At 39.6% G+C, this 13,404-nt stretch overlaps 1 protein-coding gene and 2 long non-coding RNA genes across 3 annotated transcripts in view; all 3 read left to right on the forward strand.

Annotated features, from left to right (window-relative positions):
* Positions 1 to 13,404, forward strand: part of Erich1 (glutamate-rich 1) — a gene marked incomplete at its 5' end in the record, with an annotated part of 52,793,804 nt that overhangs the window by 26,347,862 nt on the left and 26,432,538 nt on the right.
* Positions 3,520 to 13,404, forward strand: part of LOC148000571 (uncharacterized) — a 99,073-nt gene continuing 89,188 nt past the window's right edge. For both annotated transcript variants that reach the window (XR_015639927.1, XR_015639926.1), the window contains exon 1: positions 3,520 to 3,792. This is a non-coding gene — a long non-coding RNA (uncharacterized LOC148000571). The remainder of the gene's footprint in view (positions 3,793 to 13,404) is intronic.
* Positions 8,161 to 13,404, forward strand: part of LOC134482383 (uncharacterized) — a 37,388-nt gene continuing 32,144 nt past the window's right edge. Inside the window, exon 1 of the long non-coding RNA XR_015639925.1 lies at positions 8,161 to 8,302. This is a non-coding gene — a long non-coding RNA (uncharacterized LOC134482383). The remainder of the gene's footprint in view (positions 8,303 to 13,404) is intronic.

Consider the following 13,404-nt stretch of genomic DNA (forward strand, 5'->3'; position numbering starts at 1 on the left):
TTCCCTAATTTCTTTCTCGGCTTGTTTCTCTTTTGTATAGAGGAAGGCAACTCATTGATTTGAGTTAATTTTATACCCAGCCACTTTGCTGAAGTTGTTTATCAGCTTTAGTAGTTCTCTGGTGGAACTTTTGGGATCACTTAAATATACTATCATGTCATCTGCAAATAGTGATATTTTGACCTCTTCTTTTCGATCTGTATCCCCTTGATCTCCTTTTGTTGTCTGATTGCTCTGGCTAGAACTTCAAGAACTATATTGAATAAGTAGGGAGAGAGTGGGCAGCCTTGTCTAGTCCCTGATTTTAGTGGGATTGCTTCAAGTTTCTCTCCATTTAGTTTAATGTTAGCAACTGGTTTGCTGTATATGGCTTTTACTATGTTTAGGTATGGGCCTTGAATTCCTCTTCTTTCCAGGACTTTTATCATGAAGGGGTGTTGAATTTTGTCAAATGCTTTCTCAGCATCTAATGAAATGATCATGTGGTTCTGTTCTTTCAGTTTGTTTATATAATGGATCACGTTGATGGTTTTCCGTATATTAAACCATCCCTGCATGCCTGGGATGAAGCCTACTTGATCATGGTGGATGATTGTTTTGATGTGCTCTTGAATTCGGTTTGCCAGAATTTTATTGAGTATTTTTGCGTCGATATTCATAAGGGAAATTGGTCTGAAGTTCTCTTTCTTTGTTGTGTCTTTGTGTGGTTTAGGTATAAGAGTAATTGTGGCTTCGTAGAAGGAATTCGGTAGGGCTCCATCTGTTTCAATTTTGTGGAATAGTTTGGATAATATTGGTATGAGGTCTTCTATGAAGGTTTGATAGAATTCTGCACTAAACCCGTCTGGACCTGGGCTCTTTTTGGTTGGGAGACCTTTAATGACTGCTTCTATTTCCTTAGGAGTTATGGGGTTGTTTAACTGGTTTATCTGTTCCTGATTTAACTTCGATACCTGGTATCTGTCTAGGAAATGTCCATTTCCTGAAGATTTTCAAATTTTGTTGAATATAGGTTTTTATAGTAAGATCTGATGATTTTTTGAATTTCCTCTGAATCTGTAGTTATGTCTCCCTTTTCATTTCTGATTTTGTTAATTTGGACACACTCTCTGTGTCCTCTCGTTAGTCTGGCTAAGGGTTTATCTATCTTGTTGATTTTCTCAAAGAACCAACTTTTGGTTCTGTTGATTCTTTCTATGGTCCTTTTTGTTTCTACTTGGTTGATTTCAGCTCTGAGTTTGATTATTTCCTGCCTTCTACTCCTCCTGGGTGTATTTGCTTCTTTTTTTTCTAGAGCTTTTAGGTGTGCTGTCAAGCTGCTGACATATGCTCTTTCGTGTTTCTTTCTGCAGGCACTCAGCACTATGAGTTTTCCTCTTAGCACAGCTTTCATTGTGTCCCATAAGTTTGGGTATGTTGTACCTTCATTTTCATTAAATTCTAAAAAGTTTTTAATTTCTTTCTTTATTTCTTCCTTGACCAGGTTATCATTGAGTAGAGCATTGTTCAATTTCCACGTATATGTAGGCATTCTTCCCTTATTGTTATTGAAGACCAGCTTTAGGCCGTGGTGGTCTGATAGCACGCATGGGATTATTTCTATATTTCTGTACCTGTTGAGGCCCGTTTTTTGACCAATTATATGGTCAATTTTGGAGAAAGTACCATGAGGAGCTGAGAAGAAGGTATATCCTTTTGCTTTAGGATAGAATGTTCTATAAATATCTGTTAAGTCCATTTGGCTCATGACTTCTCTTAGTCTGTCTACATCACTGTTTAATTTCTGTTTCCATGATCTGTCCATTGATGAGAGTGGGGTGTTGAAATCTCCCACTATTATTGTGTGAGGTGCAATGTGTGTTTTGAGCTTTAGTAAGGTTTCTTTTACGTATGTAGGTGCCCTTGTATTTGGGGCATAGATATTTAGGATTGAGAGTTCATCTTGGTGGATTTTTCCTTTGATGAATATGAAGTGTCCTTCCTTATCTTTTTTGATGACTTTTGGTTGAAAATTGATTTTATTTGATATTAGAATGGCTACTCCAGCTTGCTTCTTCTGACCATTTGCTTGGAAAGTTGTTTTCCAGCCTTTCACTCTGAGGTAGTGTCTGTCTTTGTCTCTGAGGTGTGTTTCCTGTAGGCAGCAGAATGCAGGGTCCTCGTTGTGTATCCAGTTTGTTAATCTATTTCTTTTTATTGGGGAGTTGAGGCCATTGATGTTGAGAGATATTAAGGAATAGTGATTATTGCTTCCCGTTATATTCATATTTGGATGTGAGGTTATGCTTGTGTGCTTTCACTCTCTTTGTTTTGTTGCCAAGACGATTAGTTTCTTGCTTCTTCTAGGGTATAGCTTGCCTCCTTATGTTGGGCTTTACCCTTTATTATCCTTTGTAGTGCTGGATTTGTAGAAAGATATTGTGTAAATTTGGTTTTGTCATGGAATATCTTGGTTTCTCCATCTATGTTAATTGAGAGTTTTGCAGGATACAGTAACCTGGGCTGGCATTTGTGTTCTCCTAGGGTCTGTATGACATCACTCCAGGATCTTCTGGCCTTCATAGTTTCTGGCGAAAAGTCTGGTGTTATTCTGATAGGTCTGCCTTTATATGTTACTTGACCTTTTTCCCTAACTGCTTTTAATATTCTTTCTTTATTTTGTGCATTTGGTGTTTTGACAATTATGTGTCGGGAGGTGTTTCTTTTCTGGTCCAATCTATTTGGAGTTCTGTAGGCTTCTTGTATGTCTATGGGTATCTCTTTTTTTAGGTTAGGGAAGTTTTCTTCTATGATTTTGTTGAAGATATTTACTGGTCCTTTGAGCTGGGAGTCTTCACTCTCTTCTATACCTATTATCCTTAGGTTTGATCTTCTCATTGAGTCCTTGATTTCCTGTATGTTTTGGACCAGTAGCTTTTTCCGCTTTACATTATCTTTGACAGTTGAGTCAATGATTTCTATGGAATCTTCTGCTCCTGAGATTCTCCCTTCCATCTCTTGTATTCTGTTGGTGAACCTTGTATCTACAGCTCCTTGTCTCTTCTTTTGGTTTTCTATATCCAGGGTTGTTTCCATGTGTTCTTTCTTGATTGCTTCTATTTCCATTTTTAAATCCTTCAACTGTTTGATTGTGTTTTCCTGGAATTCTTTCAGGGATTTTTGCGATTCTTTCAGGGATTTTTCCGATTCCTTTCTGTAGGCTTCTACTTGTTTATTAATGTTTTCCTGTGTTTCCCTAAGGGAGTTCTTCACATTTTTCTTGAAGTCCTCCAGCATCATGATCAAATATGATTTTGAAACTAGATCTTGCTTTTCTGGTGTGTTTGGATATTCCATGTTTGTTTTGGTGGGAGAATTGGGCTCCGATGTTGCCATGAAGTCTTGGTTTCTGTTGCTTGTGTTCCTGCGCTTGCCTCTCGCCATCAGTTTATCTCTAGTGTTACTTTGTTCTGCTATTTCTGACAGTGGCCAGACTGTCCTATAAGCCTGTGTGTCAGGAGTGCTGTAGACCTGTTTTCCTCTCTTTCAGTCAGTTATGGGGACAGAGTGTTCTCCTTTTGGGCGTGTAGTTTTTCCTCTCTACAGGTCTTCAGCTGTTCCTGTGGGCCTGTGTCTTGAGTTCACCAGGCAGCTTTCTTGCAGCAGAAAAGTTGGTCTTACATGTGGTCCCGAGGCTCAAGTTTGCTCGCAGGGTGCTGCCCACGGGCTCTTTGCGGCGGCAGCAACCAGGAAGACCTGTGCCGCCCCTTCCGGGAGCTTATGCAGCCTCAGGAATGCCCACCTGACCAGGCGGTGAGGTCTCTTTCCCACGGGGTCTGGGAGCAGAGAGCTGCTGCGGGTCGGGATCCGCGGGTTTGGGATTTCCGGCAAACCCAGAACGTGTCGGGTCCTAGAGGAGTTCTGCCTCTGTGTGTCCCGATTTCACCAGGCAGCCTTCTTGCAACAGACAAGTTGGTCTTACCTGTGGTCCCGAGGCTCAAGTTTGCTCTCGGGGTGCTGCCCACGGGCTCTCTGCGGCGGCAGCAACCAGGAAGATATGCGGCGCCCCTTCCGGGAGCTTCGGTGCACCAGGGTTCCAGATGGCCTTTGGTGTTTTCCTCTGGCGTCCGAGATGTATGTACAGAGAGCAGTCTCTTCTGGTTTCCCAGGCTTGTCTGCCTCTCTGAAGGTTTAGCTCTCCCTCCCACGGGATTTGGGTGCAGAGAACTGTTTATCCGGTCTGTTTCCTTCAGGTTCCGGCGGTGTCTCAGGCAGGGGTCCTGCCGCTCCTGGGCCTTCCCCCACAGGAACCCAGAGGCCTTATACAGTTGCCTCTTGGGCCAGGGATGTGGGCAGGGGTGGGCAGTGTTGGTGGTCTCTTCCGCTCTGCAGCCTCTGGAGTGCCCACCTGACCAGGCGGTCGGGTCTCTCTCCCATGGTGTCTGGGAGCAGAGAGCTGCTGTGGGCCGGGATCCGCGGGTGTGGGACTTCTACAGTATTCTTTTTGATTTTTATTTCTTCCTGTTCTTCTAGAGCTTTCAGGTGTGTTTCTCATTTACCAATATGAGAACTTTTCAGGTTTTTTTTTTTTTTATATAGGCAATTTAGTGCTATAAACTTCCCTTTAAATGGCTCTCATTGTGTCCCATAGGCTTGTGTATATTGTGTTTTCATTTTCTTTCAGTGCTAAAGTTTTTAATTTCTATCTTGATTTCTGTGATAATAGTTTTCATTCAGTACTGAGTTGTTCAGACTCCATGAGTTTGCAGACTTTCTGTTCTTTCTCTTGTGGTGGCTACTCAGCTTTAATCCATGGTGCTCTGACAGGATGCAGGCTGTTATTTCAATTGCCTTGTATCTGTTGAGACTTGCTTTGTGTCCAAGTATGTGGTCAATTCTGGAGAATGTTCCATGAGATGCTGAGGAAAAGGTGTATTATTTTATATTTGGGTGAATTTTTCTATAGATGTCAGCTAGCACTGTTTGGTCTATAATTTTATTTAACTCTGGTATATCTCTGTTTAGTTTTTGTCTTCATGACATGTTTATTGGCAAGAATGGGGCTTTGAAGCCATCCACTAGCACTTTGCAAGCTTCAATAAGTGTTTTAGCTGCAGAAGTTTTTCTTTTATGAACCTCTGTGCCCTTGTGTTTGATGCATAGGTATTAAGAATTGCAATTTATTTGGGTGTATTTCTTTCCTTCAATGACTATATGATTTTCTTTCATATCTTTCTTGATTAGTTTTGGTTTGAAGTCTATTTTGCCTGACATTAAAATGGCTTTACCTGATTTTTGCTTAAGTCCATTTGCTTAGAATTATCATTTTTATCTTTCTAAGTTAAATTTCTTGGTAAGTTATATTTCTTGGATGCAACAGAAAGAAGGATCCTGTTTTTCAGTATAATCTGTTAGTCTGTGCATTTTTCTTAGAGTATTAAGACCACTGATATTGAGAATTTTCAATGAGCAGTGTTTATTGATTGCTGTTATTTTGTTGTTATTGTGTGGATTTTCCACCTCTTTTGATGTACTGTTTTGGGATTACCTATTCCTCTGTTTTCTTGGGTGTGATTAACTTCTTCAGATACAGTTTTTCTTCTAGTGCCTTCTGGAGAGCTGGAATGATCATATCATGGAACATTTTTATACCTCCATTGATTGTGATTGATAGTTTTTCTCGGTATGGCTAGCATCTGTGGTCTAAGACCTTTTGACCTTCAGAATTTCCAGTGAATTTATTTCAGTGGGTCTACCTTCATATGCTACTTGGTCATTTTACCATGCAGCTTTTAATATTCTTGCTTTCTTCTACATATTTAGTGTTCAGATTATTATGTGTAATGGAGAATTTCTTTTCTGATTCTATTTGGTGTTCCATTTGTTTCTTGTACATTGACAGAAATCTCTTTCTTTAGTATGGGGAAATTTTCTTTTATCACTTGGTTTAAAATATTTTTCTCTGCCTTTGACCTTTGTTTCTTTGTCCTCATTATTTGTAGGTTTGATTTTTTTTATAGTGTCCCAGATTTCCTGGATGTTTTGTGCCTGGATTTTTCCTTCCTGTATTATTTCTTTAACTGAGCTGTCTATTTCTTCACCTTGTCTTCAGGATTTGAAATGCCCTCTTTCATGTCTTATAATCTATTGGTGAGGCTTACCCCTAGAGATTTTATTTGACCTCCTGAATTTTTCACTTTTCAGTTTTATTCCAATCTGGGCTTTCTCCAGGTATTCTCTTTCTACATTCATGTCTTGAAATGTTTTCATTATCTCATTCAACTCTTTGTGTTTTTATGTCTTCATTAATTCTTATCATTTTTAAGGTCCTCGAACATATTAATAATTGCTATTTTGAAATTCTTATCTTGTGCTTCAGTTCAATTGCATCTCTCAGGGCCTACTGCAACAGTATTTCTGGATCTTAGAAGAGACATACTGTTATGCCTCTTCGTGTTTGTGCTTTTGAGTTCGATTTTTGATGTTTGAGGTGTTTCTTGATGTCAATATTCGGTTTTTGTGGGGAACCGGTGTGGTGACAGTCCCAAGATGGCGCTCAGGACGGCAGCTAAGTCTCATGACTAGCACCTGACTTCCTCACACACCTGAAACTAGCCACGTCCATTGTGAGAGCTGTGCAGGCGCACCATGACGCAAGATCAGGTCATGTGACGTGGACCTATGAACTGAGATTACGCAGTCTGGACTGAGGAGGCGGAGTTGAGGGAGGATATAAGGGAGTGTGCTCGGGGGCTGGGAGGAGGAGAAGAAGAAAAGAAAAGAAAGATTCCTGCTAGCATGCTGTAAGGTTCCTGAATAAACTGCTTTGAGAAGAACGCTGTGTCGTCGCTCTTTTCTGCGGGTCGGAAACAGAAGTGACAGGTTGTTGTATGGTTGTTCCATTACTTGGTTGCAGTTGCGCTTCTGGATCCTAGACAAGTGTGGTGGCTGTGGCTATGGGGTCATTGGTTCAAGTGTGCTTCTGCAGGTCTCAGGTTACACAAAGGAATGGAAATGGGTTTAGGAGGAAAGGCTGCAAGAGGTTGGCCTTTACCTGATAGTTTGAGGATTACCTATCAGTATGGTGAAGATTAAGCCACAGAGGTGAAGGCTCTAGGAGGCACCAATCTATGCTCAATTGCTCTGCATTCAATGAGTTGGGTAGGTGTTGTCTTTACCAATGGGGCTCTACCATCAATGTGTGGAATGTGATCAATAACCTTGACAACAGCCTAAGTTGTTTGTGGGTTTCCATGGGACCTCCGACTAAACATCTCACTTAGATGTAACCCATTCCTTGAACTGGAAATTTCACTTGGTGGCAAAAGATAGCTATTTGTCCTTCCATTATTTGGTGCCTTTACTTATAGTTTCTACAAATAGAATTTGTTTTTATGGCACATATGAGAAAGAGCAGGAAGTGAGAGGAGAGGAAAAATTGCTATTGAGGTCCTTTGTCCTCAGCTTCCTGTTCCCACTACATTATGTCATGCCTCCTTGTCATAATGGGTTTTTATGCTGCCAAGACCTTAAGCCAAAACAAACTTTTCTATAGATTGCCTTGGTTGTGGTATTTAATAGCAGTATCAAAAAAAAAAAAAAAAGCTAATACACAAAGACACACACACACACATAAAGGTCCTTTGTATCTTTCAGATTAGAGACCAATGTGAAAGCCAGGAAGTACAAATGAAAGAAAGAAAAAACATCCTAACACACTACACCCACTAAGTGATTCTTCGTGAAAAAATTTACTATTTTTAGGACAAATACTAAACCTGGAAAGGGAGTTGCCTTATGATAGTAAGGGATTCTTTTTTCAAGTCTTATTCTATTGCCTTTATGTGTGTGTCTGTCTTTTTGTATTAGTTATTTTTTTCTTTCTTTCTTTCTTTCTTTCTTTCTTTCTTTCTTTCTTTTTTTTTTTTTTTTTTGGAGCTGGGGACTGAACCCAGGGTCTTGCGCTTGCTAAGCAAGCGCTCTATCACTGAGCTAAATCCCCAACCCCTAGTTATTTTTTTGATGCTGCTATTAAATACCACGACCAAGGCAATCTATAAAAACATTTATTTTGGCTTAAGGTTCTGGCAGCATAAAAACCCATTATGACAAGGAGGCATGACATAATGTAGTGGGAACAGGAAGCTGAGAGGTCTCATCTTTAAACCTCAGGCCCAGCAGAGAGAATTAAAAATGGGTGAAGATTAAAAACTCCCAAAGCCACCTTCAGTGACATACATGTTCCAGTAAACTACACCTCCCCAAAGAGTGCCACCAACTGGAAAACAACTGCTTAAAAGCCCAAGTCTATGAGAGTCATTGTGTATGTATGTGTGTGGGGAGGGGCGGTGGCAAGAGGGCCAGAAAAGGGTTTCTTAGAGTTTCTTTGGTGTGAAGTGACACCTTGACCAAGGTAAGTCTTATAAAGGAAAACATTTAATTGGAGCTAGCTCATAGTTTCAGAGGTTCATTACATTATCACATAGTAGGAAGTATGGCAGTGTGCAGGCAGACACGGTACTGGAGGAGCTGAGAGTTCTACATCTTGACCCAAACGCAACCAGGAGAGATTCAATTCTGCAGGCAGCTAGGAAGAAGGGTGTCTTCCTCACTGAGCAGAGTTGAGTACCAGGTGCACTCAAAGCCCACATATGCAGTGACACACTTTCTCTAACATGGTCACATCTCCTCCAACAATGCGTACCTTTTAATAATGTTACTTCCCATGGGCTAAGTATATTTAAACCGCCACACAGGACATCAGATGCCTTGGAACTAGAGTTATAGGCTTTTGTGAGCCATCTAATTGTGGGTACTGAGATCCAAATTCTGGTCCTCTAGTAGAAGGGTATGTGCTGTCAGCCACTGAATTACCTCTAGCATAAGCCTCCTAGCTTCTACCATGCTTTTCGCAGTTACCTGTCTACTACCACCCTCATAGTGTCTTTTGCTTCCTTTTCTTCTTTCTTCTATCTATTTAAACGATGACAACAAATCAAATAAAAACAAAACAACCAAAATGAAACCCACAAAAAAACAAACCAGGATTCTCTTGGGTAAAAGCATGTTACATGCCAGACCATGTACTTGAATAGCAATTTCTCCATTTGACTGTTTTTTACCACTATGTGAATCTTTTAGCTCACAAATGGAGTTCCTCTTCTTGAATTTATTTCTGAAATTACTGCATATCTTTAATTTCCACCTTTTAAATTTGTCTGGGTTTTTATTATTTCTATGAATAGGCCTGTAAGGGCTTTGTCAGCAAAGTAATAAACAGCTTGGTTTTTCCAGCCAACAGAGAGAGACATATTGTAGGCTTTTGAATATTAAAATTGTTGAGTACCTCCTGGGGCTTATATGCATACATCCAGAAGACATCTCCAGATTCTTAAATACAATTCTGAATGTCCACATTTCTTTCATTTGCATACGACAGAACTCTCAGAACTTTTTAGAAGGATGAATCCATATTTATAATATAAACTTTGAAGCGATTTGAAAAATATAAAGATCTTCTGAGCCAAATAGTCAAGATATTTTCTCCTTGTTTCCAAGAACATTATCCATATGTGATACATAAGACTTCTATGTTTCTCTAAGACAGAAAAAGTGAGTAGAATTTATTTCTAAGTCCATTATCCTCTGGATCTCATGCCAGACAATCACAGTGTCTGTACATTGTGGGTAAATGTCTACTTGGTGCCAAAAGAAAAGTCCCATCATTTAGAGACAAAAGCTTTACAGGAGGCATTAATAATCCCTTCTCAGCTTCCATTCCAAACAAAATTGTGCTCAGATCTGTTAATCTTTGGAATGAGGGGCACAAGACCAAGGTTCTACTCCTTCTGATGAAGTATTTAATCTTAAATGCTAGTTTACTTTACTAGGACAGCAGAGGAAGATGGTGCCTATTTAAGGATTTAGTTTCAATGGATGTGTTTCAAAGACTGCCCTTTGGATTCCTGTGGTTTTAGTTGTTATTTCTGGGAAAAGGAGATTTGGGTTTTTTTTCTCTTCTCTATTTTAAAGTTGTTAGTTGGGTGACCCAGAAATTTCCCAGAACTGAAAATTTGCTTGTTCGTTCCATTTTCTCCCCAAATTGCTCTCATCATTCATCGATTGGTTCCTTCATTCATGATTATCCATGTATGCATGGTGTACCCTACTCTTTGGGCACAAGAATGTTTAAGTTTGGTCTGATTTCAGAGTCATAGATGTAAGGAGGAAGAGGGAGGGCTGGGATTTAGGAACTGGGGTTGAAATCTAATAGAAATATTTGTTTCCTCTCTTCTTTGTCAAAGATTAGAAACTGTTTCTGTTGCTTCTGGAACAGGAGCGTGAAGAATAATGAACTATATTTTTATTTCTCTCTGTCCCTTCTTCCTTCTCTCTCTCCCTTTGTCTGTCTGTCTGTCTGTCTGTCTCAATATGACAGAATCTGTTGAATGTTTTAAGGACATTCTTAACACAGCAGTGCTTTCTCCCTTGATCTTTAAGTGGTGCCTGCAAAGCATGCTTGAACCTGTGGTCTCCCTCTAGTCTATGCTCTGCACTCTCTATGATGGAAGTCAAACGTTCTTGTCTCAAGTAATAATTGGCTAAAGGAAAGCATATGCTTCAGTTTATGAAAAAGTGCCTCAGTAAGGAAGACCAGTGGTCCAGATGAAGGGGGTGCTACAGGGCTCAAATTTTTGCACATATTAAGTGCTGTTTGGGGAAAGAATGAAGAATATTTCATAAGGGGAAATATTATGCTGCAACTTGGCCTTACTTTGAGTTCTCCATTTCCTCCAACCCTCCAATGTTCCTATCCCAGGAAGGGTTTTGATAAGGCTCTGCACCTCTAGTCTATATTGGTGTTACTTGAAAACCTTCAACGGAAGATCTTGGGTACCTCAGATCTAACAGGCCGCACACTTTATGACGAGAATGCTAATGTGGTTCTTTTCCTGTGGTTTCGTTTACATGCAAAGTTTCTCAGAGATTTTGAATTCTAAAGGCAGGAACAAGTTCAGCTAATTTTGTATTACACTTAAGTTGTAAAGAGATTAAAATGATGCAAGATAAGAGAGAAACTGATAGGAAAGACATAGACAAGAAGAGAGGCTGGAAGTAACTGTGACCAAGGGGCAGTGATTATTTTCAATACTAACTAAAAAAAATTTAAAGATGAAAAAATATAAAATTATTCATAACAGTAAACCACAAAGAATTCTGTGAATATCTTTTCATTTAGTTTCTGTCTTCCTCTACAAATTGTGTTCTTTATTCTTCCTACAAGTCTCTTGAATTTGTTAAAGTTAATTATTTAACAGCTTAGGTAAACAATTTTGTGATGTTATTTGCTGAATAACTTTATTAAAGGTTAAGAAATATTTTGAAAAAAGCAGAAATGATGGTGTCTCCATTTAACTCTCTTTAACTCACTACACTTCCCAGAATCCCTTGCCCAGGGGTAGCACTTTCCACATTAGATGCAGGAGAGTTGGGCCCTTCCATATCAGTCAGCAATCAAGACACAACAAATACTCTACAGACTTGCTTACAGGTCAGTCTGATGAAGCATTAACTTCAGTAACAGGTACTCTGATGCTTTTTTCTAGCCTCCATGGGCTCTGGAGCACAGACATATTCACATAAGATCATGTACATAAACAATCAACAAACAAAAAGATCCCACATCTTTGGAAAAAAAAACACAGACAAAACAGAGGACTTGGAATAACTTGTACTTTTGATCAGTACTCTTTCTATTTGTTTAGAAGTGCACATGGGAAAACTTTAGGAAAATTGATGATAGATGACATTTGATTTTAAGAAAAACCTTGTAAGCAATCTCATTTTATTCAGAAAATAATAATTGTCCCTAGATTCAATTTAGTGCTATAATTATAGTCAATATGCTTTACTTGAAATTGTAGACTCAATAAAAATAAAGATTTCACTTTCATAAACCCATTATTTCTTATTTTTTTTAAAAAAGGAAAGCTACCCCCAAGTTTAATGAAGCCATTACAGAAGAAATGGCACAATCAATTTCTAATATACAACACTGTGGCAATGAAATGAGCTATAATTTAAGTAAAGGCTTCTTCTTTTAGGTCGGCAGAAATGCAAAGAAAGCATTTTATTAGCATCCCATTTCTCTTACAGTCAGGAAGATGAGGCTAATGAAAAGACTAGAAGGTTAATAACAATCCCACTTCATTCACCATTTATTCTTTTAAAATACACAGCAATGTTTGGAGCCATCCTTACAGAACAATCTTTTTTTTTTTTTTTATTAACTTGAGTATTTCTTATATACATTTCGAGTGTTATTCCCTTTCCCAGTTTCCGGGCAAACATTCCCCTCCCCCCTCCCCTTCCTTATGGGTATTCCCCTCCCCATCCTCCCCCCATTGCCACCCTCCCCCCAACAGTCTAGTTCACTGGGGGTTCAGTCTTAGCAGGACCCAGGGCTTCCCCTTCCACTGGTGTTCTTACTAGGATATTCATTGCTACCTATGAGGTCAGAGTCCAAGGTCAGTCCATGTATAGTCTTTAGGTAGTGGCTTAGTACCTGGAAGCTCTGGTTGCTTGGTATTGTTGTACATATGGGGTCTCGAGCCCCTTCAAGCTCTTCCAGTTCTTTCTCTGATTCCTTCAACGGGGGTCCTATTCTCAGTTCAGTGGTTTGCTGCTGGCATTCGCCTCTGTATTTGCTGTATTCTGGCTGTGTCTCTCAGGAGCGATCTACATCCGGCTCCTGTAGGTCTGAACTTCTTTGCTTCATCCATCTTGTCTAATTGGGTGGCTGTATATGTATGGGCCACATGTGGGGCAGGCTCTGAAGGTGTTCCTTCAGTCTCTGTTTTAATCTTTGCCTCTCTATTCCCTGCCAAGGGTATTCTTGTTCCCCTTTTAAAGAAGGAGTGAAGCATTCACATTTTGATCATCCGTCTTGAGTTTCATTTGTTCTAGGCATCTAGGGTAATTCAAGCATTTGGGCTAATAGCCACTTATCAGTGAGTGCATACCATGTGTGTCTTTCCTTACAGAACAATCTTATAGAAACTTGAAGGAATGAGTTAGTTCTTTGGACAAGAAAGCAGCACAGCTTGATTCCTCATCCAGAGCACTCGCAGTGACTCTGGCTCCTATGTCACCTGTTGTAATTATTAGGTTCATAATCTGAAGCTGAATAGGGCCGAGGGACAAACTAGGCTGGAGCATATTTGAGGCTCTGGTTCAAACCCAAGAATTTTGAAAAAGAAAAATGAAATCTTTGATTGTCAAGTCGCTGAAATGAAATTAAAAAAAAAAGTCATTGAAATGTGTCAAAAAATATCCTGTTACCAAAATGAGAGAGATTGCAGAGGAGTTCTTATGTAATCCGTGTGTCTGTTCAGTGTGTGTGTGTGTGTCAGAATATGTGAAAGT

The sequence above is a fragment of the Rattus norvegicus genome, chromosome 16 (genome assembly GCF_021556685.1).
Source record: "Rattus norvegicus strain SHRSP/BbbUtx chromosome 16, alternate assembly SHRSP_T2T, whole genome shotgun sequence".
NCBI lineage: Eukaryota > Metazoa > Chordata > Mammalia > Rodentia > Muridae > Rattus > Rattus norvegicus.